We start from the raw sequence: 27,600 nt of genomic DNA on the forward strand, positions 1-27,600 counted from the left end.
CAAGTGAATGTACAATTTGGAATGACTGTGGCTTCACTGTATCCTGGGTAGATATATTAATAAGTGGCAAGTTAAATTTTGGTGCCTACTGAGTGGGCGGGGTCAGGCCCCGGGCCCTTTTCGTCGCTCTGCACGTGGGCTGTGGCTGGCAGCCCGGGCAGGCCGGGTCGGAGAGGGAGGTCGCCGAGCTAGAATTAGGCACAGACACGTAACAGTTGATTTTAAGATTGTTTACTTACACCGAGATGGTCGCGGTGCAGGCTGAGAACTTGCTTGAGTTGCGGTTACAACAGAAAACATGAACACACGTGGAGTTTGCAAGGCTCCACGCAGACAGAACACGAACAATCACGTGGAGTTTGCTAGGCTCCACGCAGACAGAACTCCGGATGTCCAGGACAAGCGCGCATTAAACTCCTTGGTACGTCTTATAGTAGGCTCCGTTCGAAGACGGGAAGAGGTGGGCGGTGGATCAGGCCGCCAAACTCCTCTGAGCAACACACAGGGTTTCTATTACCCTGCCGTGCACACCCAGAGTCCCCACGAGATGGATGTGGAGTCCTCTTCGGGTTGGGCGGAAACTGCTCAAGCCTCTTATATGGCTAGCAGGCCAATCGCTAACCGCCACGTGTGAATAATTTAGCACTAGCCAATTGCGGGGCACGAATTTGCATACGACGAGCAGGAACTCTTTGCACCGTGCATTTCTGTGTTGCAAAGGGAAATGCACCCTGCAAAGATCGCTGCAAAGTGGCGGGAACACTCCTTTGCATGTGGGTTCTCTGTGCAGCAGAACTCCTCCGTGCAATGAAGCTGTAAACCCACGGGGATAATTCTTAGTGCCGAAGCACACACAAAAAAAATCAGACCTTTGGGTCATGACACCTACTTGCAAACATTTTGTAAACAAAAGCCTGTCTTCCAAATGTTGATGATGTGGTCACTCTTACGCAAAGGCACTACAGTATTTAGTATTTAGTTCACAGTTAACTGAGGTATGTCCATGTAGAGCATAGCTGCTTGAACTTGTGAGAAGAAAAAGCTGCTTGAACTTTATAGGTTAACAAAACCTCCAATTAAAGCAGGCCTTCATTAATAATTGCCCAATTATAGCCTAAGAACCACCAGAATTGATGTTTTGAGTCAAGATGGTGAATAATTTTGCCTACTCACAGTTGTCCAGCCCAAGGTATAGTATTTACTACAGGCTTCATCTTGAAATTATACCCAGTTTTAGGGCTGCTTTGTTGTTTCTCCAGTTTGATTTGTAAATTTAAGTGGAAATCAGAATTTTTTTGTCTCTCTTTCCTTAGTGGTTCTTTTCCAAATCTAAACCACAACTTGAAGAGAATTCATAATGCCTAACTTGACGGTATGATTTAAAGAAGCAAAACATTCCCAACAAAAGAGAGCCTAAAGTGAATGTCTGTGCTTCAATATCTCGTTATCTAAATTCTGAACTGAATTCTGATATAATATGCTGGAATCAATCAGAGATATACTGTTTTGTTAATCATTAGCATTCATGTCCAAACTTACAGAAGAGCACACAACAAATGTCCATAGAAGAGCTTGCAGGTTTTTATCACATTTTATGGTTTTACTAACATGATTTCATTAAGCCTCCCAACACTTCTGGGAGATTAATACAGGAATTATTGTTTCATATATGATCAACAGTCCTGGCTTACAGTTGCTAAGAAAAGTCACATGTTGAGAACTCCTTCTCATGGAACAACGCAAACCAGTTATACCCACTTGAGCGCATCCTGGAGAAGTGTGTTGTTGGTTAGTTATTATTCTTTATTATTCCTTCTGTTATTTGCATAACTCCATACATGTGCATGCCACATCACAGAAAAACAAAGAAGGATTTCATAACCAGAGGAGCTTAAATCAAAGCACTTTTAAAAGGTTGGACTCACTTGTGTTACTTTTACATCTGCCTAACTCAAATACCTACACTGGGACTGCTCTGCACTTGCACTGGTGCACATAGGAGAAGAATCGAGCCCAAAGAAATGGAGATATTCTGCAAGTGATCGTACCTTTCAAGCACAGCCCTAAGTAAGGAGTGGTATGTTTGATCCACAGTCCCAGTAGCCTCATGAGATCTTATGGGTTGCAGTCTATTTCCCTGCTATGATTCATAGATTCATAGATGTTAGGGTCGGAAGGGATCTCAATAGATCATCGAGTCCGACCCCCTGCATAGGCAGGAAAGAGTGCTGGGTCTAGATGACCCCAGCTAGATGCTTATCTAACCTCCTCTTGAAGACCCCCAGGGTAGGGGAGAGCACCACCTCCCTTGGGAGCCCGTTCCAGACCTTGGCCACTCTAACTGTGAAGAAGTTCTTCCTAATGTCCAGTCTAAATCTGCTCTCTGCTAGCTTGTGGCCATTATTTCTTGTAACCCCCAGGAGCGCCTTGGTGAATAAAACCTCACCAATTCCCTTCTGTGCCCCCATGATGAACTTATAGGCAGCCACAAGGTCGCCTCTCAACCTTCTCTTGCGGAGGCTGAAGTGGTTCAGGTGCCCCAGTCTCTCCTCGTAGGGTTAGGCCTGCAAGCCCTTAACCATACGAGTGGCCCTTCTCTGGACCCTCTCCAGGTTATCCACATCTCTCTTGAAGTGCGGCGCCCAAAACTGCACGCAGTACTCCAACTGTGGTCTGACCAGCGCCCAGTAGAGGGGAAGTATCACCTCCTTGGATCTATTCGTCATGCATCTGCTGATGCACGATAAAGTGCCATTGGCTTTTCTGATGGCTTTGTCACACTGCCGACTCATGTTCATCTTGGAGTCCACTAGGACTCCAAGGTCCCTTTCCGCTTCCGTGCCAGCAAGCAGGTCATTCCCTAGGCAGTAGGTATGCTGGACATTTTTCCTCCTTAGGTGCAGCACTTTGCATTTCTCCTTGCTGAATTGCATTCTGTTGTTTTCTGCCCATTTGTCCAACCTGTCCAGGTCTGCTTGTAGTTGTTCCCTGCCCTCTAGCGTGTCTACTTCTCCCCACATTTTTGTGTCATCCACAAACTTGGACAAAGTACGCTTCACTCCCTCGTCCAAGTCGCTGATGAAGACATTGAAGAGTATCGGTCCTAGGACCAAGTCCTGTGGGACTCCACTGCCCACACCCTTTCAGGTCGATACTAACCCATCCACTATGACTCTCTGGGTACAACCCTCTAGCCAATTCACCACTCACCGGGCTGTGCAGTCATCCAAGCCGCAGCCTTTCAACTTGTTCACCAGTATGGGGTGGGATACTGTATCGAAGGCCTTCCTGAAGTCTAAGTATATGACGTCAACCCCTACTCCTGCGTCCAGGCATTTTGTAACCTGGTCATAAAAAGACACTAGATTAGTCAGGCATGATCTACCTGCTACGAACCCATGCTTGGTATGATGCAAGATGGGTATGCCATTGTCAGGTCAGGGCCTCTGGCCAGTCAGGACCAGTGTGGCTGAGCTCTTCAGCTTCCACACCTGACCTCAATCCCTGGCTACTACAACTGCCACAGTTCTCTGTAAGGGCTGGCTGCTGAAAGTGCCGTTCAGCCCATTTAAGCACACTTGCAGCCTCAGGCTCCAGGTCCTTCTTGACAACAGCCTCAGTCTACTCCGGTAAGGCTTGCATTCACTGCAGCCTCTGGTTCTTCTGGCTCCTGACTCGGCTTTGGCTTTTCCTGACCCTGCCCTTGGCTCTTCCCTGCAACAATGCCTGGCTGAATGATTTTCCTGGCTTCTGATCTCAGCTTGCACTGCAGACTGTCTCTTGGATCTCTGCTCCGTTGGCCCAGACCCCAGCCTGATTGCCCTTCAGGGACCTATTCACAGGCCCGGACACCTACGTCCCAGACAAATCCTCACAGCCATGTTTAAACATGAAGTCACTCAGTGGCATCCAGTTCTACCTCATGTAATAGCTTGAATTGCATGTGCATGGCCGTTCTGCACATGTATAGGGGTCACATTTTCAAGCTTTTCTCTGTACCTCTGGGGGTTAGAAATTTAAAGAAAAATAAGAGCTGTGATTCTAACATAATCCTATGACTTCAGGAGTTAGAGCTTTAAGCAAACTATGAAGTAGCATGAGAAGGATGATAAAAGTGCTAACATTGGCAACATTAGATTTATATTTGTTTTCCGTAACAATATCTGGAAAAACCGGCTGAGAGTTAAAGTGTCTAGGCATGAGTTGGTCATTGTTTAGAAAGGTAAGTGCTGACCACAAAAGCATATCCTTTCCATCGGTTTACTATTAGAATGAGAAGTCCATATGCAGTCCATAGAGAAGCAGAAGGGCCTCTCCTGTGTCCAGTTCAGAGATTCATAGATTCATAGATTGTAGAGTCGGAAGGGACCACAATGGATCATCGTCTCCGACCCCCTGCCCCTGGCAGGAAAGAGGACCGAGGTCAGATGACCCCAGCCAGGTGACTATCTAGCCTCCTCTTGAAGACCTCCAAGCTAGGTGATTGCACCACCTCTCTTGGAAGGCCATTCCAGATCCTGGCCACCCTTACTGTGAAAAATTTCTTCCTAAAATTTAACCTAAATCCACTCTCAACTAGTTTACACCCATTATTTCTAGTCACTCCCTGGGGCGCCCTAGTAAACAGCGCTTCCCCTATTCCCCATTGACCTCCCCTAATAAATTTATAGGCAGCCACAAAATCTCCCCTCAGCTGTCTCTTGTGAAGGCTGAAGAGATTCAGCTCTCTCAACCTCCCCCCGTAGGGTCTATCACGAAGGCCACTAATCATGCGAGTGGCCCTCCTCTGGACCCTCTCCAGATTCCCCGCGTCCCTCTTGAGGTGTGGCGTCCAAAACTGGACACAGTACTCCAACTGCGGCCTGACCAGTGCCACATAGAGGGGGAGCATCACCTCCTTTGATCTATTAGTCATGCACCTGCTAATGCACAACAAGGTGCGATTGGCCTTGTTGATGGCCTCATTACACTGTCGGCTCACGTTCATCTTGGAGTCAATTATGACTCCAAGATCCCTTTCTGCCTCTGAGCTGCTGAGAAGGACACTCCCCAACCTATAGGTGTGCTGGGGGTTCCTCCTTCCCAGGTGGAGTACCTTACATTTATCTTTATTAAATTGCATCTTATTTCTCTCTGCCCATTGATCCAACCTGTCCAGGTCAGCCTGAATCTGCTCCCTGCCCTCCGGTGTACTAACTTTGCCCCATAACTTGGTATTATCAGCGAACTTGGGGAGGGTGCTCTCCATGCCCTCATCCAAATCGCTGATGAAGATATTGAATAATATTGGTCCGAGGACTGAAGCCTGCGGGACCCCACTGCCCACCTCCCTCCGGGCCGAGAAGGAACCATCCACCACCACTCTCTGGGTGCGGTCCCTAAGCCAGTTGGACACAAGCCTGTAAAAGCAACACCAAGGATGTCTGAGCCCAGACTGTCACACTTGTTAGGTATGGTGGTTTCCAGTCCAAACCTCGCCATGCATTGTCCATGATGGTATTTGTCATAGGTTCAATTGGATGCACAATGATATTTTGGAGAGAAGGTAGACAAGCAGCAGCTGCTTAAAGGAAAGCTATTATATGACTTTTCTGCTGAAGAAAAATACTTGCCTTCTGGCAGTGCCACCTCCTTTGTCTAAGACCCCAACTGGGGGTGGGCATGGTGATGGTGCCTGTAAGAAATGGGGACTTCAGCCTGGAGGACAGGTAGCTGCCTCATAGGTTGAAGTGGAGGGTGGGGGTAGAGGAATCACATGCTGGTGATAGGAGAGGTGAGCAAACTCTGCTTGCTGCTTTCTACATCAGCAAGGAGTCAGTTCTTTCCTGCTCCCGGGGTGTGTAGGGTGGCAAGGAGGGATTGCCTCAGGTTCTCAGCAAACCGGGGATCCTGTTGCTTTGGTTTGGTTTCATCTGTACCTAACACACCCACGCAGAGCTACACAACACTCTGTACGAGCATTGCCAAAGTGCTTGATAAAGATAAGCACCTCCAGTATCGGTCTAAGGAGGCACAACCCACCAAGGCAGAATTACACACTGCGTTTGGTGGGTGACCTCTGTATTCATCTGTCATCCGTGCCACATTGCTGTATAGCATGATGCCACATTAGGCAAATAAAATGGCACAGGGTTAATTCACTGGGCAGTAAAAAATAATGAAGGAAGAACTGAGGGCAAATATATATTCATTAAAGGGAGAGAAAATAGCCTGTGTGTTTTTTGAGAAAAGCACCATTAAAAAAAACCTATCGATTCAGCACAACTCTACTTTTCCTTTTAACAAATGGCTCATTGTTCTGTACGTTGGCTTAACACAAGGATCAGCCATCTTTTAAGAGAGGCGAGCCAAATTAGCGTAGCTCAGCCCAAAGGCGTACTGCTGCTTGTGAATCAGCTGCCCCTGACATCAAAGTACTGCTCTTTGTCCCCACTGCCGAATTGCCACCAATGTCCTGTTTTCACAGGCTGGATAAAATCACTTGGTGAACTGGATAGGGCCTGCAGGCCATAGGTTTTTAATCCCTGGCTGAAGGACATAGGAGAGTGGCTTATTTGGTTGCTTTTTGTCCATGAGTGACATGACATGTTTAAGGCTTCCAATTCCTTCTGGCAGCAATGCGGGGTCCCTACAAAACTGGTCCCTACAAGGGAAATTCAGCTCCTGGGCCCCTGTACCACTCAGAAAAGCTGGAGTAATGCAGAGAACTTGTGTTGAGCTTCTCTGCCCAGAGATGAGACAAAGCCAATGAAGATTCCCTTGTATTTCGAAGGTATTGTAGGCCCCTGCAGATGCAGGTCCTGGGTTGCTTATCAGAGCTGGGTGGCCACTCATCTGCACCAGTAGAGAAAAACTAACTGGAAATTGAGGAATGTAGCAGTTTCCCATGCATCATATTACATGGGAAAGCAGGTGGAGTGGAGATGAGAAGCTACCTTTCAATTGTGTTTTAATGAAGAAGTTGTTTGTTCTTCCATATACTTTGATGAACGGCTGTTTTCCCTCAAAAGCTGGCGTTTGTCTTTCATTATGGCTAACATATGCTCTATTAGGCAGCACTGTTTTTCCTCCCTTAAATAAATAAACATGAAAATTAATTTACCTTGCAGAAGACAACCTAATATTTCAAGAGTGGCATGGGGCCCCCATGGGACTCCTCTCCGAAATCTCTTGAGAATGTGATGCTTGTCAAGAGACAATCCTGAAACCCAGGAACTTCCAAAACTGTAGCCTGTACCCTGTTCAGGGAAGCTGCAGGTAACTGAGTAATAACTAAATCAGAGATGCATAAACTTTCGCAAGCAACAGCTTACTTCATCAGCAACCATCGAGTATACTATGCATAACATTTGCCAAAGTAAGATGTTGCTTATGAAAGCTTGTCCATCTCTGATTTAGTTAGTCTATAAGGCGCAGCTGATGCCTTTTGATGGGGCTCACCCATTTTAAAGGTGCAATGGCAAAGGACAAGGAAATTAGCTTTGGTTTGCCCAATAGTTTAACTTTCCCAATACAAACATTGCTTGGCTCTAGCATGATAATTATTATAACAACTGTAACCCTGGTACACGGCACTACCCGCCTGCCATGTCTGAGTGTTCGAATCTCGGGGTGCCCCATAGCATACACCTCACTTGGCTCTCCTAGGAGCCAAAATGAAGCTTTCCGCCAGGGAGGGCCTCTTTTACACTTACAAACCCTTTGCAACTCCAGATATAATTACTTACAAATATTTAATTATGTACAATTTAATTATATACAGAATAAGAGCTAACTAAAGTGGATACAAATTGCTACCAAAACAACTCTATACACATTACACAAAAGGAGCACTGGTGACACAGGGATAGTCACTTGGGTGCCTACAGGGTTCACAACCTGATAACCTCTCAGGTGTGATATAGGTTAAAGGAGAAGCATAAACAATAATTAGACATTGAAACACTAATAACAAAATTGTTCAATCTTTAAAAAAATAGAACCAATCCCCAGCTCCTCCCACCAGCACCGTGGCAGGTCCTTCGTGGCCGGGGTCCTCCCAGATTGGCCCAGGTGTCCCTGCACTGCTGGCAGCTGCTCCCACGTCTGGGTCCCTGCAACACACAATGCACTCTGCTCCGGCCCGTGGCCCCTCCACTGTGGGCCACGCAGCTTGGGCTGCAGGCTAAAGCAGATACACTACTCCCATGGATGAACATGGGGTTCCCACAGCCCATGCGCTCCCTTTAGGTTACACACACATGGACAAACCGGGACTAGTTCCCTGAGTCTCACCTCCCCTTTCCTGAGCACTGGGATGCGCTGAACCAGGCTTTCGCAGCCGCGCACCCCTCCCTTGAATTACACACACACACACACTAACCGGGGGCTTGCTTTCCCACAAGCAAACTCATGTGCTCCTCAGGCAGCGGCCTGAGCGGATCAGCCTCCTCCCTCCAATACCCCAGCTCAAGTCCTAGGGCTGCGAATGCACCTCTGACTTGTTGGCAGCTCACCACGGCTCCGGCGGGCACCGGGGTGGAGTGAGTCACCATGGCCGGGCATGCACAGCGCTCTCCCTGCAGCGCGCACCCTTCTCTCCCCTTTCTTCTCTTGCTGGGGGTGGGGAAAACTCCCTGCTTTTAAAGCAACCCTCCCAGACAATCCAGAAGCTGGGATTCTTGCGGGCTTTCCTTAAGCATCCCTCTCTGATTTCAAACCCCTCTGGCCTGGGATTATTCATTTCTTTCTCTTTATCACGATGATCCTGTCTGGGACAGCTTAATTTGCCCTGAGACCAATTTCCTTTGCCCCAGTACAGGGGCACCTTGTTGTAGGATACCCTCTGGTCAGGTGAGCAACCCTTCAATGCCTGTTACACAACCCATGGCAGATGTTATGTTGTGTAGGAAGGTGTGCAGTACTGCAGTGGTGAAGAGCTGTGTAGAAACATTGCGAATAGCACAGAACAACACTTTTAGATGACATTTCGGAAGAAAAGTCATGTGCCCCTCTACCAGGCCGTGCCACTCATCTCCTTGCCATGTGAAAGTGTTAACCTCCTGCCTCAGACTGTAGTTTTCTTCTTAACTGGATTATTGTACAAGAATGCTACAAGGAGGCTCTGAGGTCTGTCAGGTCAGCTTGGTAAATGATAGTGCCTCTTGAAGCTATACTGGATGAGAAAACCCCTGATAAGATTAACACTCATACTATATAAGCTGACAGTGTAGACATTTTCTTTTTTCTTGATGTTTTTAAGGCCATAAATACTGGTCTCTAATGTTAAGTATGTCAACCTCCCATTAATCTTGCTGCCAGTGGGAGCAGACTGCCTTGCTCATAAACTGAAATGGAGCATGGTTAATCTATCAGTGTTTTGTAATGAGGATTATTATAACAGAGTATTTAGGCTGATTTATTGACGTGTTGCTCATCTCTGCTAATGATCACACATCACAGACAGTAAAGGGACTGTCATCATCACAAGGAGCCTGAAACTCACTGAAGTTTCTACAAATCCTTCACACCAAGGAGGCCCCTTGACCCTTTATTGCTATTAACTTCTTAACCTGTCATTTTCCTGAAGATTAGAGGCCCAGATCCACAGCTGGGGTAACTCATTGGGCCTGCCTTCATGTCAATGGCGCTATGCTAGTTTTTATCAGCTGAGGATCTGGTCTCTAGATACCAGTTTTCTAATGATTCAGCTGAATACCGTGAGATCTCTCTCTAGAGAGGGCATGTGAAAGGGAAAGATGCTTTCTTTTTTTGGAGCTATTCAAGAAGTAGAGTGAATTATTTTAAGAAAATCAAGATGAACCAGCCCAGACATTCTTAATATCGTATGCTGATGTAGCTCTTAGAAGCCCCAGTCACAGACCAGGACTCCACTAAGTGCTAGAGGCTGTACAAACGCAAAACAAAAAATACAGTCCACGCACCAAAGACCATCCAGTCTAAAGACCGGCAGTTCCTTATTTTGGCAAATCCTAATTTGTATTTAGGCTGATAGCTCATCTGCATTATGACTTTTTGCAGTGGGGCAGTTACTCCAACGAAGACCTCAGAAGAGATGCACTGGACTAGTGCAGTCTGTCTTATCTAGGAGCTAGCACTGGGGTAGTCTGATATCCCAAAGTCCTGAATGTAGACAGAAAGGAATAGGAAAGCTCTGAAGAGCTCAGATCTATATCAACTGAAACCCAATCACCAGCTTACCATTGCATTTCAGGAGCACCATTCTCACCTGAGGATCTCAACATGCTTTAAAAATACTAATGAATAAACTCACCCAAGCCTGAGAATATAGCCAGCCCTCAAGAAGGCTCCATTCCCCCATAGCAACTCCATTTGAGAGATGATCACGTGCATTCTCGAATGATCCAGTGCTTCAATCTGTACTGCACAGATTGTACCAGTTGTCTGTAGTGGAAACACACTGACTGCTCCAACATGAACAGCAGAACCTGCCAAGGGATCCAAAAAGATGCCCAAGTCAGAGAAACACAAAGAAAATGATGCCTACTGGGCTCTTAGAGAGAGAGGCTGCAGTGTGCATGTGCACATGGAAGCATGTGCTTCTCTTGCCTGGCAACCGCGCAAGTAACAGTCAAGGAGTGAACTAAAAGTAGGACTGAGATGTAACACAGCACCTAGAATCAGGGGCCGTGTATAGACAAAATGAAAGGCATGTGTGCATGACACTTTAAAGTGGATTAAATGCTTTTGCACCGCTTTCATGGTGTTGATGGTTGCACGCCCCAGCGGTGTATTGCGCATTAATTCCAGCCACTGTAGGAAATTTGGCAGCATAATGCACCTTAAATGACTTGGGGCTCAGCAAAATAAAACTCCTCCGAGGAGTGGCTGCACCTACAGCTGCGGAGCGAAGCACCAGGCTCCGTGCAGCTCTGTGGCTCTGCAGGAAGCCCTGTGGGCAGCCTGGCAGCAGCCCAGGAGGGCAAGCTCCACCCAAGAAAAGTGGTGAGCCTCATCTTTTTTTTCTCTCCTCCCTGGAGCCTGCCTGCCTGGGCTGCATGGGGGCCCGGTGCTTTCCTCCATGGCTGCAGTACCCCTTGGCACTGCCTGAGCTGGGTGCCTGCATGTGGGTGCTGCCTGGGGGAGGCTGCCACTGCCACGGGAGGAAGCACTAGCCCCCCCCTGCACCCCAGGAACTGCTCTGCCCACCAGCACCTCACCCTCCCCTCTCTGCCACCGGAGAGGCAGGTAAGTGGGTGTTTAATCAGCCATAAATTGGGTTTAATTAACCATAAATTGAAGGAGTGTTTTTAAAAACCCACCACTTCAATTTAAGGCCCCCATTTTGTCTACACATGCCCAGGGACCCTGATCAAACCTGATTCAGCTGGCACTGAATCTATTGACAGTAACCTTGTACTATGTGTGTATGTGCAGTAGGGGCAATATACACACACATTTACATGTATACATACATGTGCACACACAAACACCGCCAGGTGTACATACTGTTCTGAACACAACCATTGTTTTGACACTGTCGACCACCCCATCCTCATTAAAAAGCTAGGCGACTGTGGCATTGATGCCTACACAGTCAGATGGATTGCAAATTGGCTGAAGGGTCGTACTCAGAGGGTGGTGGTGGACGGGTCATATTTGACCTGGGGGGAAGTGGGCAGCAGAGTCCCCCGGGCCTCGGTTCTTGGGCCCGCACTGTTCAATTTCTTTATCAGCAATTTGGATGATGGGGTGAAAAGCAACCTGTTGAAATTTGCTGATGATACCAAAATTTGGGGTGAGGTGGGCATGCTAGTAGGGAGGGAAAGACTGCAGCAAAACCTGGATAGGTTGCAGGGGTGGGCTGACAAAAACAGGATGCGTTTCAATACAGACAAGTGCAGGGTGCTGCACTTGGGCAGTAGTAACCGGCAGCACACTTATAAGATGGGAAACTCCCTTCTTGAGAGCACGGAGGCAGAAAGGGATCTTGGAGTCGTCATTGACTCCAGGGTGAACATGGGCCGACAATGCGAGGTCATGGTCAGCAGGGCCAACCGGATCCTATCGTGCATCCACAGGTGCATCTCAAGCAGGGCCAAGGAGGTGATCCTCCCCCTCTACGCAACACTGGTCAGGCCACAGCTTGAGTGCTGTGTCCAGTTCTAGGCACCCCACTTCAAGAGGGATGTGGACAACATTGAGAGGGTCCAGAGGAGGGCCACCTGCATGACCCAGGGACAGCAGGGCAGACCCTACAATTAGAGGCTACAGGACCTGAACTGTTCAGCCTTCACAAGAGAAGGCTGAGGAGGGACCTGGTGACCATCTGTAAACTCACTAGGGGGAACCAGAAGGGTTTGTGGGAGACCTTGTTTCCCCTAGCGCCCACGGGATAACAAGGAATAACGGCCACAAGATGTTGGAGAGTAGGTTTAGATTAGACATCTGTAAGAACTACTTCACAGTCAGGGCAGCTAGGATCTGGAACCAACTTCCAAAGGAAGTGGTGCTGGCTCCTACCCTGGGGGTCTTTAAGAAGTGGCTTGATGCCTACCTGGTTGGGATCATTTGAGCCCAGTTTTCCTCCTGCCCAGGCAGAGGGTTGGACCTGAAGATCTACAAGGTCCCTTCCGACCCTACTTCTTTGATTCTATGATTCTATGATGATTCTATGGTTTTACTCTGATCTAGCAAATCCCAGCTTGGTGGGATAGTCTGTTCACGTGAGATTTTCAGAACAATAGGAAGGGTAGGTGCTCAGGTCTAAGGGGTAGATTCAGATCAGCCTTGTAGGTGCCTCCATTTAGGCTTCAGCATGCCTAAAAAATAGGGACCTATCCCCAGAAAAATGATTCAACAAAGACAGGGCTAGACCCATAGGATGTGGTGAGTTAGGCACCACTGAAGGGCAATCCATAGCACAGAGGCGCTGAAAAAAGAAATTCCAAGAGCTAGTCAATATATTCCACAAGGCCTCGGTATGTGCCAGACCTCCCACCCCTCCATGGAGCTTACGAACAAAATGCAGAGCGCACCATGCACTCGGGATTCAGCACGCTCAGAGGGTAGCCTCTAACAGACTGGCAGTGCCCACTTTCTATGTAATAGCACTCACTCAGGAAGTTGGGGGGCAGGTCTAAGGGGAAGACCTTCTAGGCTCGTTCTAGGTTGTCTTACATCTTCCACTTCATTGTGGTGTTCCCTAATCATCATGCTGTAGAATAGGTGGCAGGGGTGGTGGGGGGAACAGCACTCACAGGACATGTAGTAGTCATAGGGCCAGAATGAAATTGCAAGCAAGGAGGAGTTTGGCTCTGTAGACAGGTGGGCATGAATTCCCTTGTGTGGAAGGGAAACCTGAATTCTGGATACTGCTCCTCAAGACTATTTGCTAGGTTGAATCAATGACTATCTAATGTAAAACGCACAAGTAGACCTGGAATCAGGGACCCAATTCTAAGTCTCTCATTACACAGGTAAGTGCCTTTTTCAGTGGGCTTGCTCCCCTTGTGGACCCATGATTCTTGCACTTTTAGCTACCCAGTGACACAGCCTCAACAGGAGCGGTAGTCAATGAATTACTATCCAGGTAATTCCATAGCCTGACAAGTTGTGCACTTCCTGAGTGGAAGGAAATGTGGCTTTGAGTCTCACTCAGGTGCAAGAAGACTTGGAGCCCAGGTTTCTAACTACCTTAACACCCCTGGGCAAATTTATTAACTACTAGGCAACCAAGCAAACAGGGGGTCCCATGGGCAGTCAAGTTTCTAAATGACAATGATCATGGAAGTCATGGTTTGTACTAGACTCAACGCTCTGGGTGTCAGTTATGCATGCTCTGTGGGCACTTAGGGTGTCTATCCGTGTGCTTCAGGGTGGGGAGAGCTCTAATTTTAATTAGAGCAGGTTCTGGACAGCTGCTTTAATTTAAACGCCACAGTGTAAAATATATTCATCACCCTGCATTTCAAAATGGCTGTTTTAACTAAAGCTCATTCGACGAATTTTAGTTAAAGCACCCTACAGCCATTTTGAAATGCAAGGTGCTGTATACACGTGACACTGTAGCACTCTCCACACATTGCAGCATGTGTAGGCACCCTTACAGACTGGGGCTCTCTGAGGGGACTTAATGGGCATTTATACACATACCTTTTTGCACTGTGACATGCTGGAGATCCAGTGCATCAGAGCAGACTCAATTAATTGAGTCGGCTCTGCATGTGAGCTGACGTGCACTGCACTGCATCGCATGCAGTTGTATAAATGGCTAAATGTGCGTCAGCACACAGAAAATGGCAGCAGTGCACTTTTGAACTAAAACACTTTCTATGTGTTTTAGTTCAAAAGCGCACCACCACCACTTTCTCAGTGCTGACATGCATTTTGCCATTTATACAAATGTATGCATTGCAGTGCCGGGTGCTTTTAAAAGCTGAGGCACAAACATGTGTATAAATGCCCAGTGTGCCTTCTCAACTGTGATCTGGGTTGCAGCAGGTCTTAGGTGGATTTAGGTGCCTAGCTGATTGAATTAGAGCCCTTCTGAGCATATGCCACAGCATAAACCTAGGTGCATAGGGCCCTTTTCAGGCCAAAATAGAAATCCTGAAGGGGCCATGTGGCCACTGGACTAGGGTTGATCTGAATCAGTTTTTGTGATTTAGGTGCTTAAATTACACCTAAGTCCTATTTAGGCACCTATTTATTAATTGGGATATATCCCTACCTCCACCAACCCAGATTAAAATCATTATTTACTAATATTAAATGTGTTCTGGTAGCATTGTCCCAATCCTTTGTTTTTTCTAGCAAGTAATAGGTAGATACACCAGGCAGACAAGGGGAGTTCAGGGGAAAAGTGAGATGATTGTGATCAAGCAGTAACTACTGCCTGCTAGCTCTCTATCTCCCATCATATGTCTGGCAGGCCTCATGAAAGAGGTACATTTTTCACCTTCTTCAGATCCCCATGTGGGACCACGATCAATATTTGCAGGGAGTGTCTTTCATTCATAAGGGACAGCATAGGCAAAAGCACTGGAGGGAAAACTGGGTTTGGAGTTTGATTTTTCACTTTATATTGACAAAATGACCCCAAAGAGTTATAACATAACAGCTCTTACTGATACTCTCATGAGATACTTAGAGAATCTTGATTCTCTAACCCCAAAGGGGATAGCAATAATATATCATGCATGCTTTGCAACAGTGCAAATAGCTGAGTTAGACCCAAATGCTGCCCCAGAAAGACACTTAGGCAGCACCTTTCTTTATGAGTGGCTCCACTGAAGTGCATTAAGCAGCTTATGGTCACTGGCAGGATGTAGTTATTCACAGATTCACAGATGGTAAGGCTGGAAGGGACCATGGAAGATCATCGGGTCCAGCCCCCCGCAAGAAGCAGGAAAGATAACTGGGGGTCAGGTGACCCCAACAAGGTGACAATACCTAAGGGCCAGTGAAAAGCCTAAAAGTAGAACTGGATCTGTCCCACAGGTCATACCTGTGCTTAAGGATGAACCACTTACTTGGATGTCTTACCAGTTGTGCTTTTCATAACATATACAGGAGCTTATTACTTCAAAGGTAAAGAAAGATCTGAGACAAACTGAGAATGCCAGTAATTGAGAAATGGGATTATTTTATATGTTTGGAATTGCACTTACATTAAAAGAGAAGTAAAGAATCTATATTACCTTTGGTTTAAAAGAAAGCCTCTGTAGAGCAGCCTCATGTGTTTGAGGATGCCATTTGCAGGGGAAGTATGTTTATAGTGTAGACATGGCCACTCTTGTCACTGGAGTTAAACTTCTCACCAGTGAATAACCTTGTTAGATGTTTTGACAGTTCAGGTGAGGCTGATCTGGAGCATTACTTCATCTGAACAAACTACCATTTGCTGCTTGGTGACCCTGAAGGCAGGAGGTTTACCTATTAGTTTTAGATAGATCATTTATTGGAGCTGTGGATCTCCCACTGAAAATTTGCATGCGATAGCCCTCTTCCCTTTCCCCATCTTCATAACTGAATGACATGTACAGAGCAAGGATCATGTTATAGTGTGAAAAAAGCATGTATGAGGCTGATCTACCCCATAGGCCATTGGGAAATAGCATTAACAGTTTGTAAAGCGCTTGAAGAACCTCCATGAAATGACACAATCTTAAGATTTCAGTTGTCCAACTACCTATTTGCATGCCTATATATGCCATCAGAAGCCTTAATTTAAATGGAAAACTGAGTGCAAAGAATTCCTATGATTAACATTGTCTAACTTGTTGTGGAATCCCCTAATTTGCAACTAGGGTCTCCTGTTCATTCAGATACTGTAAAAAAAAAATTGACATCTTGCAACCTTCTATTGAAATGCCTTGTTTGGTAGGGTAGGAATTTTATACTTTTGGCAGACAAATCCTCCTGGAAATTGAAGTGAAGATATGTTAAAATAGCCTTGCTCACATTAGATTTACACAGCAAGCACTGGGTGTTTGGTAGAGCTGAGAAGCTAAATGTGGGCTGCATTATATTCTGCACTGTGGAGACCAACTTCTCATTTGGATTCACAGTGTTGAGCCCTCCAAAACATCGGGCTAGGTCCTCAGCTGGTGTAAGTAGGGCAAACTGCAGTGATGTGTTTAGGTCTGACTTTCATGTACTGCAAGGCACTGTTCTTGAAATGCAGTGGAGCTTGGGGCAACTGAGAGCGTAGTCCTATGCAGCGGCATAACTAGGGTGGGGTGAGCAGGGCACCAGCCCCACATGCCAACTATGAGGGGTACCAGTATGGACCCCTACTCTTTCCCCAGCCTCTGCCTGGCCCTAGAAGCCCTGCACAACCTCATACTCCATAGTGTATCTAATGGGGAGAAGGGGTGAAAAGACACCCCCCCAGAGGCTTTGCCATGGGAGGCACAACACTGCGTCTGGGACTGGGGGAGCAAGCGGGCACTAGAAACATCCCTTGAAGAGCCCATGCCACCACATACCTCAGCAGCAGCACAACCTCACACCTTTAAGGCAGCAGCAGCAGCTGCCATTCACGTGAAGAGGGTGGAGAGCATCAGGGAAAATAATCCTCTCACCTCCCCCTTTACCCCTCGTGATCAGCATCCTCTCCCCTCGCCCCCTCCACCCCCAGCTCTGGGCACTGACAGGCTTGGTACCCTGCTGGTCCTGTGCATCTTGTTAAAATCCCAGGAACATTATCTTAAAATCCTATTTAAATTGGTCTAATAAAAGATATCAGATTCACCCGAAGAACCTTGTCTGCCTATGTCCTTAGACCAATACAGCTACAACCTACACATTAAATCTTAGCATCAAAGAGGATGCCCAGCCCAGTTGATTGGTAAGCATTTAAGGAGCAGAACAATATATTTAGGGCTAGAGTCTGTGGTGACTTACAGTCATGCAGGCCCTTCGGCAAGGATACAAATGATAGATATCATCACCAGAGAGGCTTAATAAATTAGGAGCAGATTTAATCCTGAAGTAGGCACCGTTCTCTCCCTTTGATTTCTACCAAGCTCTTTGAATGCCAGCCCTTCCTGGCTGTAAGGTGTCTTGAAATAGGCCCCCCTGATGCCTTTCTATATGTCCTTTTAATTGCATAAAAAAATGAATAAGACTCAAAGCATTGTCTGGAAAGGTTTGGCTTCCTGGGGAAGCTTTAGACCTGTTCCAGCCACGCACTAGCCACCCTGCACTCCTCCAACACCTGGCAGAATCAAACCACTAATCTCCGGGCTGGATTATTTGGAAGTTGTCAAGCATAAAGGTGCTGGAGATAAGCAATGCTCATTATCAGCCTTAGCTCAAGAAGAGGGAGACACAACAGTGTCAAGGGCCTTGACAAGCTGATGAGAACTAGAAAGTAAACACAGTCACAAATTCCTCCGTGTTCACAAACAGAAGACTCTGTTTACCGAAGGTCTGGGAGCTGGGGATGTGTGAGCCAACACAGTTATTACTGTCATGTTGTAAGAAGTGTAGGGCCCTGGATCTACATGTCTGTGTATTTGATTGTGCTAGTGCTGCTGACAGAGGACAAATAAACAAAGATAAAAACAAGATTAAGCAGGTCCTTCTCCTTATCACAGCCTCTTTATCCTAGTTGATCCCTGCCTGGGCCCTTTTCATTTATCCTGGAATTCCTCACATGCCTGAATGCTTAGCTGTCACATACAGTTAAACATGTGGTATGAGGCATCACATGCAGCAGTTGGAATTTTTCACAGCGGAGCAGCTGCCTATGTTCCTTGCAACCTTTTGCTTTACTTTTCACCAAAAAAAAATCTACTTTTCGTTTTGCAAATCCACTACAGGTTGCAACAGATCAAGGGCTTAGAGGAAGGGCCACAACCTCGCTGAGAAAAGCTGACCCCAGTTAGCTTGGCGCAGGGGGCTGGACCTGATGATCTTCCAAGGTCCCTTCCGGCCTTGCAATCCATAAATGACGTGGCCCTGGTGGCTGGCAGGGCGCGGCAGTAGCGGTGGGAGCACGGCGGCGGTAAGCGGGAGCTCCCACAGACACCGCTGGTAGCATCAGTGGCAGCCAGCAGCAATCACTGACTGTCCGCAGATGCTGCTGGCGGTGTTGGCAGTGCGGGGCAGAGGGGGTGCCGACTGGCGACCGCCCACAGGCACTGCCAATGGTGTCGGTGGTGCCTTTTTGTAGGGGGTGCGCTGCCACTCTCAGGGTGCGCAGATGCACCCACATGCACCCCTGCACGTTGCCCCTGTTAGAATCCATGAATCTATGAAAAGCGACTTGGTCTATCCTTCCTTGAAGGGTAGATCTAACCCCACCAGTCCAGTGGAAATGGAAGATGTATTCTCTTGTACCAACCAGGCTTCACAAGTCAGACAAGATGGATGAAAGTATTCTTGTTAATACCTTTTTGTTCAGATTCCCCTCCTGGAGGGCAGATTTAGGGCATGTCTACACAACAACGACTGCATGTCCCAGCAGGGGCTCCCCTAGAGCCTGACCCACCCACCTGTTTCTGTTCATGCTCTCCAAACCCAGAAATAGACTGGGGAGGCCATTTTGAAACATCTCTCTCTGGTCAATGTAGAGACCTGGGACTCTTGCATATCTGAGAACACTGCGGGGGGTACTCCTGGAGAGGCCATGTCGTTCTGTTTCTGCCTTTAGAGCATGCGTGTGAGCGTGAGTGGGAAGGGCATGTTTATAGACCTCCCCTTACTTCCTAGATAGCAATCTCTGCCACTGATGTCTAGCAAGAGACTTCCTTAAGTCCCTACCTTTTCTCTGCTCGTCCTATGGTCCACAGGAGGGGGAAGTGCACAGTGCAAATGTGGGAAGGGCATAGTGTCCCTTTCTACCTCTTTTCCACTGGGACTCAGAGCACTAGGGAAGTATGGACAGGAAGCAAAGCGGTGGAGGTCAGGATACTATCCAGGAGGTGCCTCAGAGCCTCTTTCAGGTGGGAGGGGAGACATCTTAGTAAAAGGTGTTAGTGCTTCCAGGGCACAATCCAGTGCTTCCAGGGCACAATCAGCTCTGTTTTTTTTTAATCTATGCTATATGCAAGTGTTACAGAATAAATGTAAATCCATGGAGTGATTGCTTTTCCCAGCCTACATAATATGGAGTTTGCCTAAATTGCAGGGGAACGTACCAATTTTCTCAGGTTGATCATAGCCCAAAGCTCTAATTCTGCAGTCATTTTGCGGTGGCCCTGCCCCTTGGCACTGATTGGCAGAGAGGTCCCGGCAGAGGGAGGAAGGATGAGGGGGCGGCCGCCTTCTTAACTGCTGGCTGCCCTTTGTGTTGCTCTGCCAGCCAGCACCTTCCCTTCCTGACAGCGAGGACTGCTGGCTCCCACTGGGGAACCAGCATTTGATTTGATTGATTGATTGATTGATTGATTGATTGATTGATTGATTGATTTTTGTGAATTCTGGGGTCAATCCCGGACTTCACAGTTTCTGCAATATCCATGAAACCACAGGTTAAGTAGGTCTTCATTTATAATCCATAGTATAATACAGATCAATGTTTTCAAATTGACCAAAATTGGGAGTGCTACAGTGTTTGGGTGCCCATCTATGCTGTGGACACTTAGAATGGGTCAAATACACTGTAGAAAAGCAGAGGTGAGAAAGGCCAGAGGCAAGCATGGACAAAGAGAAGAATATACCCATGGTGGGCGAGGGAGCATAGCCACCTCTCTCAGCTCTGCCTGAATGCACGTGCACCATGAGCTCTCTGAGCTCCCAGCTGCGCAGCGTGGGTGTCTGCCAGAGCTCCACGTGTTCAGGGACCTCTTGGAGCTCATCCACTGATTTCTGCAGACTCCTGCCAGCGTCACTGCTTTCTCATGGCATCCGAGCCACTCTAAAGGGTCTATGTGCTTCAAAGTTTTCTGATCTGAGCTGAGACCCACCTACATGAGCCCTGTTTTTATATATGCTGAGCACTGCTATGTCTGGAAATCAGACCCACTGAAAGATGATGCAAGTTGGGCACCCAAAATCAGGAGTCCCTTTGGAAAAGTTAGGTCATAGAAAGATTTTCCCTCTGAAATGTTTGTGTCTGTCTCTAGGGATAAGGCACTTGACTTTGGAGTTACTCTATGAGCCAACTGTGCAATCAGTGAGAACCCTGCCTTTATTTATTCTTTCCTACACCAAGATTCAAGCCCCTGCCATTTATTGCTCACTGTTAAAACAATATCAGCAGACATGAAATATATGTCGCCAGGAACTCCCCGCTCCCCTTCTCCCATCGTGTTTTTCCTGAGGAGAATGAAAGAAAATTTCTTTTCAGGACACATTGTAGGGAGTGCTCATGAACTGGCAATTTATTTTCTTCTTGGGCTGACACTGCCAGGCCCTTAGTGCTTTTATTGACTCTGGCTAAACACAGTGACAATTATTTTTGTTGGTTTCAAATCACATTCTCCAGTAGAGTGTGAAGTCAGCAGGTTTTTTTTGCATGCTGAGTATATCCCTTTCAGGCAGCCCGAGGGAAGCAGAGGGAAAGATGATGGCTTTTTCATTTTGAGGCAGTTGTGCTTTGGCATTTCTTGAACGATTCTTTTGTTTTGAAGCGGGGGAAGAAAAGGCAAGGTTTTCCGCGGAGGATCCGATGGCTAGAGGCTGTTGAAAATGGAGGTGGGAGGTTCTTATCTTATGTTTCCTCTTGCAAAACTCTGTTTTTTGTAGGAATATCCACCAGAAGTGAAGACTATGCTGTCTTCTAGTGAGAACAAACTGTGTTTCCAAATGCAAGTATCTTGTGGAAGGGGTGGCAGGGGCCTTGTCTGAAGGAAGCAGTGTAAAAGTGGAGTGCTGGGCTCTTTCTTTTTGATGTCCAAGAGATAGAAATGATAGGTCTTCTGAAAAGAGTTAATTCTTGTCCTTCTCCCACCCATGTATTGGGTTGCCTCCCAACCTCCCACTCAGAAAACAGGCTCAGGAAACTCAGTGGAAGAAGAGTTTGGGAGGATGGGTGAGGAAACAAAGTGAGTGGCACCCATTTCCTGCCTCTCCAAATATCATGGAAGATCATAGAGCTTCAGTCTTCTTGGGTGCAGACAGAAGTGCAGCTCCCCGCTGTAACTCAGAAAGCTTTGCAGGAAATGTTCTGAGTTACAGCAATCCCCCTGACTAAACAGAAGTTCACTGTTGGTCCCATGGGGAAGGGAGAATAGCTGCTGGCTGGGATCCTGCACCCAGTTTTCCCTAGCTACAGTCCCCTCCTTCCTCCCAGCCTGTTCCTGTTTCAAAATGGGAGTGGGGAAAGAGAGCACATCAGCTCATACTAGGGGTTCCCTAGCCGGTGCTGGAGGGTTGGGTGCGTGAATTGGAGCCCCCCCTCTTCCCCAGCTCAGGGAGGGGCTCCAAAACACCCACCCCACCCTCCAGCAGGGGCTGAAAAAACTCCAGACCAAACTGCTTCTGCCCCCTTTCCTCCTCCCGTTCTAAAAAGTGACAGACTGGCAGGCCGGCAGCGCAGACAGAAGTTACATAACATGTTCTATTTTGAAATATCTTCATCTGACCCCTCATACAATGAGGGTTCAGATTTTCATTCAGTTGGCCATTTTTGAAGCTGCTGTAGCCATGCAGTTGTGTTTGGTCATGGCTATGAACTGCTGTCTGTGGCTGGATCGGGAGAAAATTGTCGCTTCTGCCTGTGCCCCTTGTGAGCTGGCTTCTCTTTACAAAGGATCCGGAGGAACCATGCTGTCAGTGGCTCTCCCATGTCCTTAATCCACTCCTCTTTGGGTGTGGATATATGGACACAGAATGGAAGTCAGCAATACTTAATAACAGTGTATGCCTCATGCTAATAGCCATCATCCAGTGAAGACAAATACAAAAATCAAGCTAAACCTACAATGTACATCAGATCAAACGTTTTTATTGACAAATAAAATGTCTTTCCAGTGCCTCACAGCTGTCCGCTGGGGATTTAAAAAGCTATAGATTAGAATTCTGCACTCTTCCACACTGCTTAAAAAGCTTTTTTCATATTCTGTCTTTGTACCTGATCTAAAAAACCCTTAAAAACCTTCATTATGGTGACGAATTGAAAAAATATGCCAGGATTGTAAGAGTGATGCTATAACTGTGTTGATCCAGAAATTATGCAAGAGGCAAGGATTTCTTAGCAACTCCGTCTCTGACCTCACTATCCTACTTAATACTTTTAAAAGGCAAACTTGGAACCAAAAATCTGTAAGCTAGCTGGACACTAAAAACCAAGGACTAAACACTGATATTGGTTTTATGGCAAATTATGTTTTACCTGACTCCTGAATTTTTTACTTATGAAAGGTGAGAATGACCCACCTCCCTTTTGATAGGCTTTGCTCTCCGGGCAATCAGCTTCTTTTCTTCTGCTAATTCTGTGGCTGCTGCCCCTGGGAATTTCTCTCACCCGGTCCCACTGCTGCTCTTTACTATGCTGTGTGTGGCACTTGTGATCAGACCTGAGGAAGAATTGTCATGCATTTGAAAAGTTTCCTAACTCTATCCCAACTACATAGCTGGATCAATAAAAAATATAATCCAAAGAAATCTTTGCCTCTCACAAAAACACGCAGGACTGGGCAGGGTGGGAAGTGCCCTGATAAAATAAAGACATATATGGCACTTGTTAGTTTTTGTCAAAATTCTTGAGTTTCAAGAAAATAGCATGCCAAAAAATGAATATTTGAGCCAGTTGAATGATAAAAATAATGCATACATTTTGAATGGAAACGAATTTTCTAGCAAATGTTTCTGCTCAGCTGCAAAGCCATTTTTCATACAGAAACTATATTTTAACAAAATATGCAATCTGCTCCGTATTCAAGTAGCTACAATCTTTTGTAAAATCTAATGTTTCCATCCCCCCCACTGTTTTTTTCACTCCTCGTTATCCTCAAGTTCACCTTGTTGCCTTTATTTGCACAGTTGGAATAGTATAAGGTGAATAAAGAATTGAGTTTCAATGGTGCAGATGATCTGAGTTACTTGCAAGACTCTCATCCCCATCAGATTTGTGAACCTTACAGTCTTGAATATTTTTTATCTAAATAATAGCCCTGTGCTACTCTTTTGATTTCACAGCTGGGGGATGGAGACCCAAAGAAGTGAAAGGTGGGATTCTATTGCCCTTTGTGCATCTAAATGGCAGTTTTCTAGCTGGATAAGTAGCATTTCTGCCACTTGTGCACTGGTTGTGATTCTATTTCTCTTGAAGTGTGGATGTGCGTGTAGCACAGGGGTGGGCAAAATGCGGCTTGAGGGCTAGATGTGGCCCGCCAGGCCATTCTATCCAGCCCACAGGGCCCCTAAACATTTTAGAAAATGAATATTTATCTGCCTGGCTTCCTGTCATGTGGCCCTCAATGGCTTGCTAAAACTCAGTAAGCAGCCCTCCACCCAAAATAATTGCCTGCCCCTGGTGTAGCATATGTCTGCAGACAGAGCATACTCAGTTGGCTACCCAGCAACTGGGCAACTACATAGCTACATATGCATGCCCATTCTAGATGCTTACCTACGTACAAGTCATGAAAAGGAATCCAGTCAGAAAGCCATTATTAGCAGATATTAGGAGGGTCCTCCCATGTTCCCACTCCAGCTCCAAAACACTGAGTGGTTACGGCACTCGCCCAAGAAGCTGTAAACCTGGATTCTAAACCCCCTACAACCTTGTCCCTTTCTGACTTCCTAGTATGGTGGTGTAAGCAGTATGCTACAGGATAGGCACTATACACTACCTTCTTCAGTGCTCCTTTTAGGGCTTGCCACTGGGCAGGCAAAAGAGGGAAATGTGTGGGTCCAGGCAGAAGAAAGTAAGGTAGTAGATGTGTGGCTCAGTGAGGTGGATGTTAGCCTTCAAGGAAGTAGACTTTCAGTTCTAATGTGGGTCCTTCCTCTCAGTGGGGTAGAAACTTTCCTACGGCACTGCTCTTTAGCCTTTTTATCCAATGACTAGTAGATGCAAAGGACAGTGGTTCAATTTCAAAAGGAGGTATAAACCGTGGAAGGAAAATTATTGCCCTTCTCCCCCGATTTCCAGAGAATTGCAGTCTGTGTGTAAGTGGCATTTCTGCCACTCACATGGCTAGCAAACTGCCATTTAGACACAAAAAGGGAAATAAAATTCTATCCACAGTGACCTGCCTAGGGTTATGCAGAAAGTCTGTGTCAGAGAAGGATCTTAATTGCAGGTCTCTGAGATTCTGACTGGTATCCTAATATTCTGTCTGATAATATGTTGAAAGCAGGGCTGACTGTTACCAAGAGGGTTAACTGGTAGAGCTGTGTGAAGCTTTGGCTCATGATTCAATTTGGTGGAGATTCGGGCCGATTCGGTGGTCGAATCTCCGAGTCCAAATCATAGTTTCATAGTTTCATAGTGCTTAGGGTCGGAAGGGACCTATACAGATCATTAGATCCAACCCCCTGCCCCAGACAGGAATGGGTGCCATGGTCATATCACCCCAGTGAAATATCTGTGCAGCCTCCTCTTGAAGACCCCCAAGATAGGAGACAGCACCACCTCACTTGGGAGCCCATTCTAGAGCCTGGCAGCCCTAACTGTAAACTAGTGTCTCCTGATGTCCAGCCTGAACCTTCCCTCTAACAATTTGTGGCCATTATTCTTAGTAACCCCTGGTGGTGCCCAGGGAAACAGAGCCTCCCCCAATTCTTGCTGGTCCCCCCTGGTAAGTTTGTAAATGGCCACCAGATCCCCTCCCAGCCTTCTCTTGTGGAAGCTGAATAGGTTCAGGCCCTTTAGCCTCTCCTTGTAGGACCTGCCCTGCTGCCTCTTGACCATGCAAGTGGCCCTCCTCTGGACCCTCTCAATGCTGGCCACATCCTTCTTGAAGTCCGGCACCCAGAAATGGATGCAGGACTCTAACTGTGGTTTGTCCAATGCCACATAGAGGGGAAGGAACACCTCCCTGGACCTGTGGATGCATCTGTGGATGCTCGACAAAGTGCGGTTAGCTTTACTGATTGCTTTCTCACATTGGCGGCTCATGTTCATCCTGGAGTCAACAATGACTCCAAGATCCCTTTCTGCCTCTGTGTTGACAAGAAGGGTGTTTCCCAGCCTATAGGTGTGTTGCTGGTTCCTTCTCCCTAGATGCAGCACCTTGAACTTGTCTGCATTGAATTCCATCCTATTCTTATCCTCCCACCCCTGTAACCTGTCTAGATCTAGTTGGATTCTGTCCTTCCACTCCAGCGTGCCCACCTCACCCCGCAATCTGATGTTGTCAGCGAATTTGGACGGTGTGCTTTCCACACCCACATCCAGATTGCTGATAAAGATGTTGAACAGTACAGGCCCCAGGACTGAGCCCTGGGGGACCCCACTGCCCACATCCCTCCAGGTTGAAAATGACCAATCCACCACCACTCTCTGGGTGTGACCATCTAGCCAGTTTGCCACCCATCTGACTGTGTAGGCATCAATGCCACAGTCACAAAGCTTTTTTAAGAGAATGCAGTGGGAAACCGTGTCCAAGGCCTTCTTAAAGTCCAGGAAGATGACATCTACCCTGACACCCTTGTCCAGGGACTTTGTGACCTGATCATAAAAAGAAACTAGGTTAGTCAGGCAGAACCTGCCCTCAATGAACCCATGTTGGCTGCCCCTGACTATTACCTCCCCTGATGGGCCCTTGCAGATGTGCTCCTTGATAATTTTCTCAAAGGTCTTCCCAAGGACCGAGGTAAGACTGACTGACCTATAATTTCCAGGGTCCTCCTGTGTTCCCTTTTTGTAAATGGGGACAACATTGGCCCTTTTCCAATCCTCTGGTACCTGGTCAGTGCCCCATAAGTGCTCATAGAGCCGTGCCAGGTGCCCTGCTATGTCCTCTGCCAATTCCCTCAACACCCTCGGGTGAAAAGCATCTGGACCTACTGATTTAAATATGTCCAGCCCTTCCAAAAGTTCCCTAACTAGGTTGTCCCTGACCCTAGGCGTGGCAGTGCCTCCTCTGGGTCTGTCCACAGTTCTAGTGGGGGAGATGTCCTGGTCCCTGTTCAGGAATATGGAGGCAAAGAATTCATTAAAGAGTTCACCTTTTTTATTTGTCACAATCACCAGATTGCCAAGCCTATCCTGTAGGGGCCCCACATTACTCGGTGCCTTCTTCTTACTTCCTATGTATTTGAAAAACAACTTTTTATTATCCTTAATTCTGGTCACTAGCCCTAGCTCCATCTCAGCCTTGGCCTTCCTAACAGCCTCCCTGCAGTCCTGAGCAATGGAGGTGTAATCCTCTTTGGTGATAGCCCCTTGCTTCCAATGTTTGTATGCCTCCCTTTTTGCCCTCAGGCATCCCTGGATGCCTTTCCTGAGCCATGGAAGCTTCTTAGCACTTCTGCCCCCCTTGGTGCACATTGGGACTGACTCCCTTTGAGCTCGGAGCATTGTCTCCTTGAGGAACAACCACCCGTCTTGGACTCCCATCTCCATCCCAGTGCCTCTCCTACTAACCTTCTTGGCTTACAGAAGTCAGCCCTCCTGAAGTCAAGGACCTCTACTTTGCTGCTTGCTTTCACCACCCTCCACTGGACAGTAAATTCCAGCAGACGATGATGATTCCAGCAGGCAATGATAGAATCAGAGGACCCTTTAATCTCTTCAAATTGAGTCAGAACCAAATTGATTCAGACAGATTTGGCCATTTGGACATAGAGACAGCTTTAAATGATTTTTCTACATACCTCTTCTATGACCAGGTGGCATATCACCTGGACAAGGGAAAAGAGATTGACATCATATATCTTGACTTTAAAAAGTCTTTGATCTGGTGTCCCATGATCTCCTCACAGAAAAATTGGCCAACTGCAGCCTCGGCCACATCACAGTCCAATGGCTGGGGAATTGGCTCCAAGGTCAGACCCAGAGAGTGGTAATCGATGGAAGTAAATCATTGTGGTGCACCATGACCAGTGGGGTCCCCCAAGGCTCCGTCCTTGGGCTCATACTCTTTAACAGCTTTATTAATGATTTAAACATTGGTGTCAGAAGTGGACTGGCCAAGTTCGCCAATGACACCAAACTTTGGGGTAAAGCATCCACACCTGAGGATAGGCTGATTATCCAGGCTGACCTCAACAGACTCAGAAAATGGGCAGACAAAA

This window comes from Alligator mississippiensis, chromosome 2 (assembly GCF_030867095.1).
Source record: "Alligator mississippiensis isolate rAllMis1 chromosome 2, rAllMis1, whole genome shotgun sequence".
NCBI lineage: Eukaryota > Metazoa > Chordata > Crocodylia > Alligatoridae > Alligator > Alligator mississippiensis.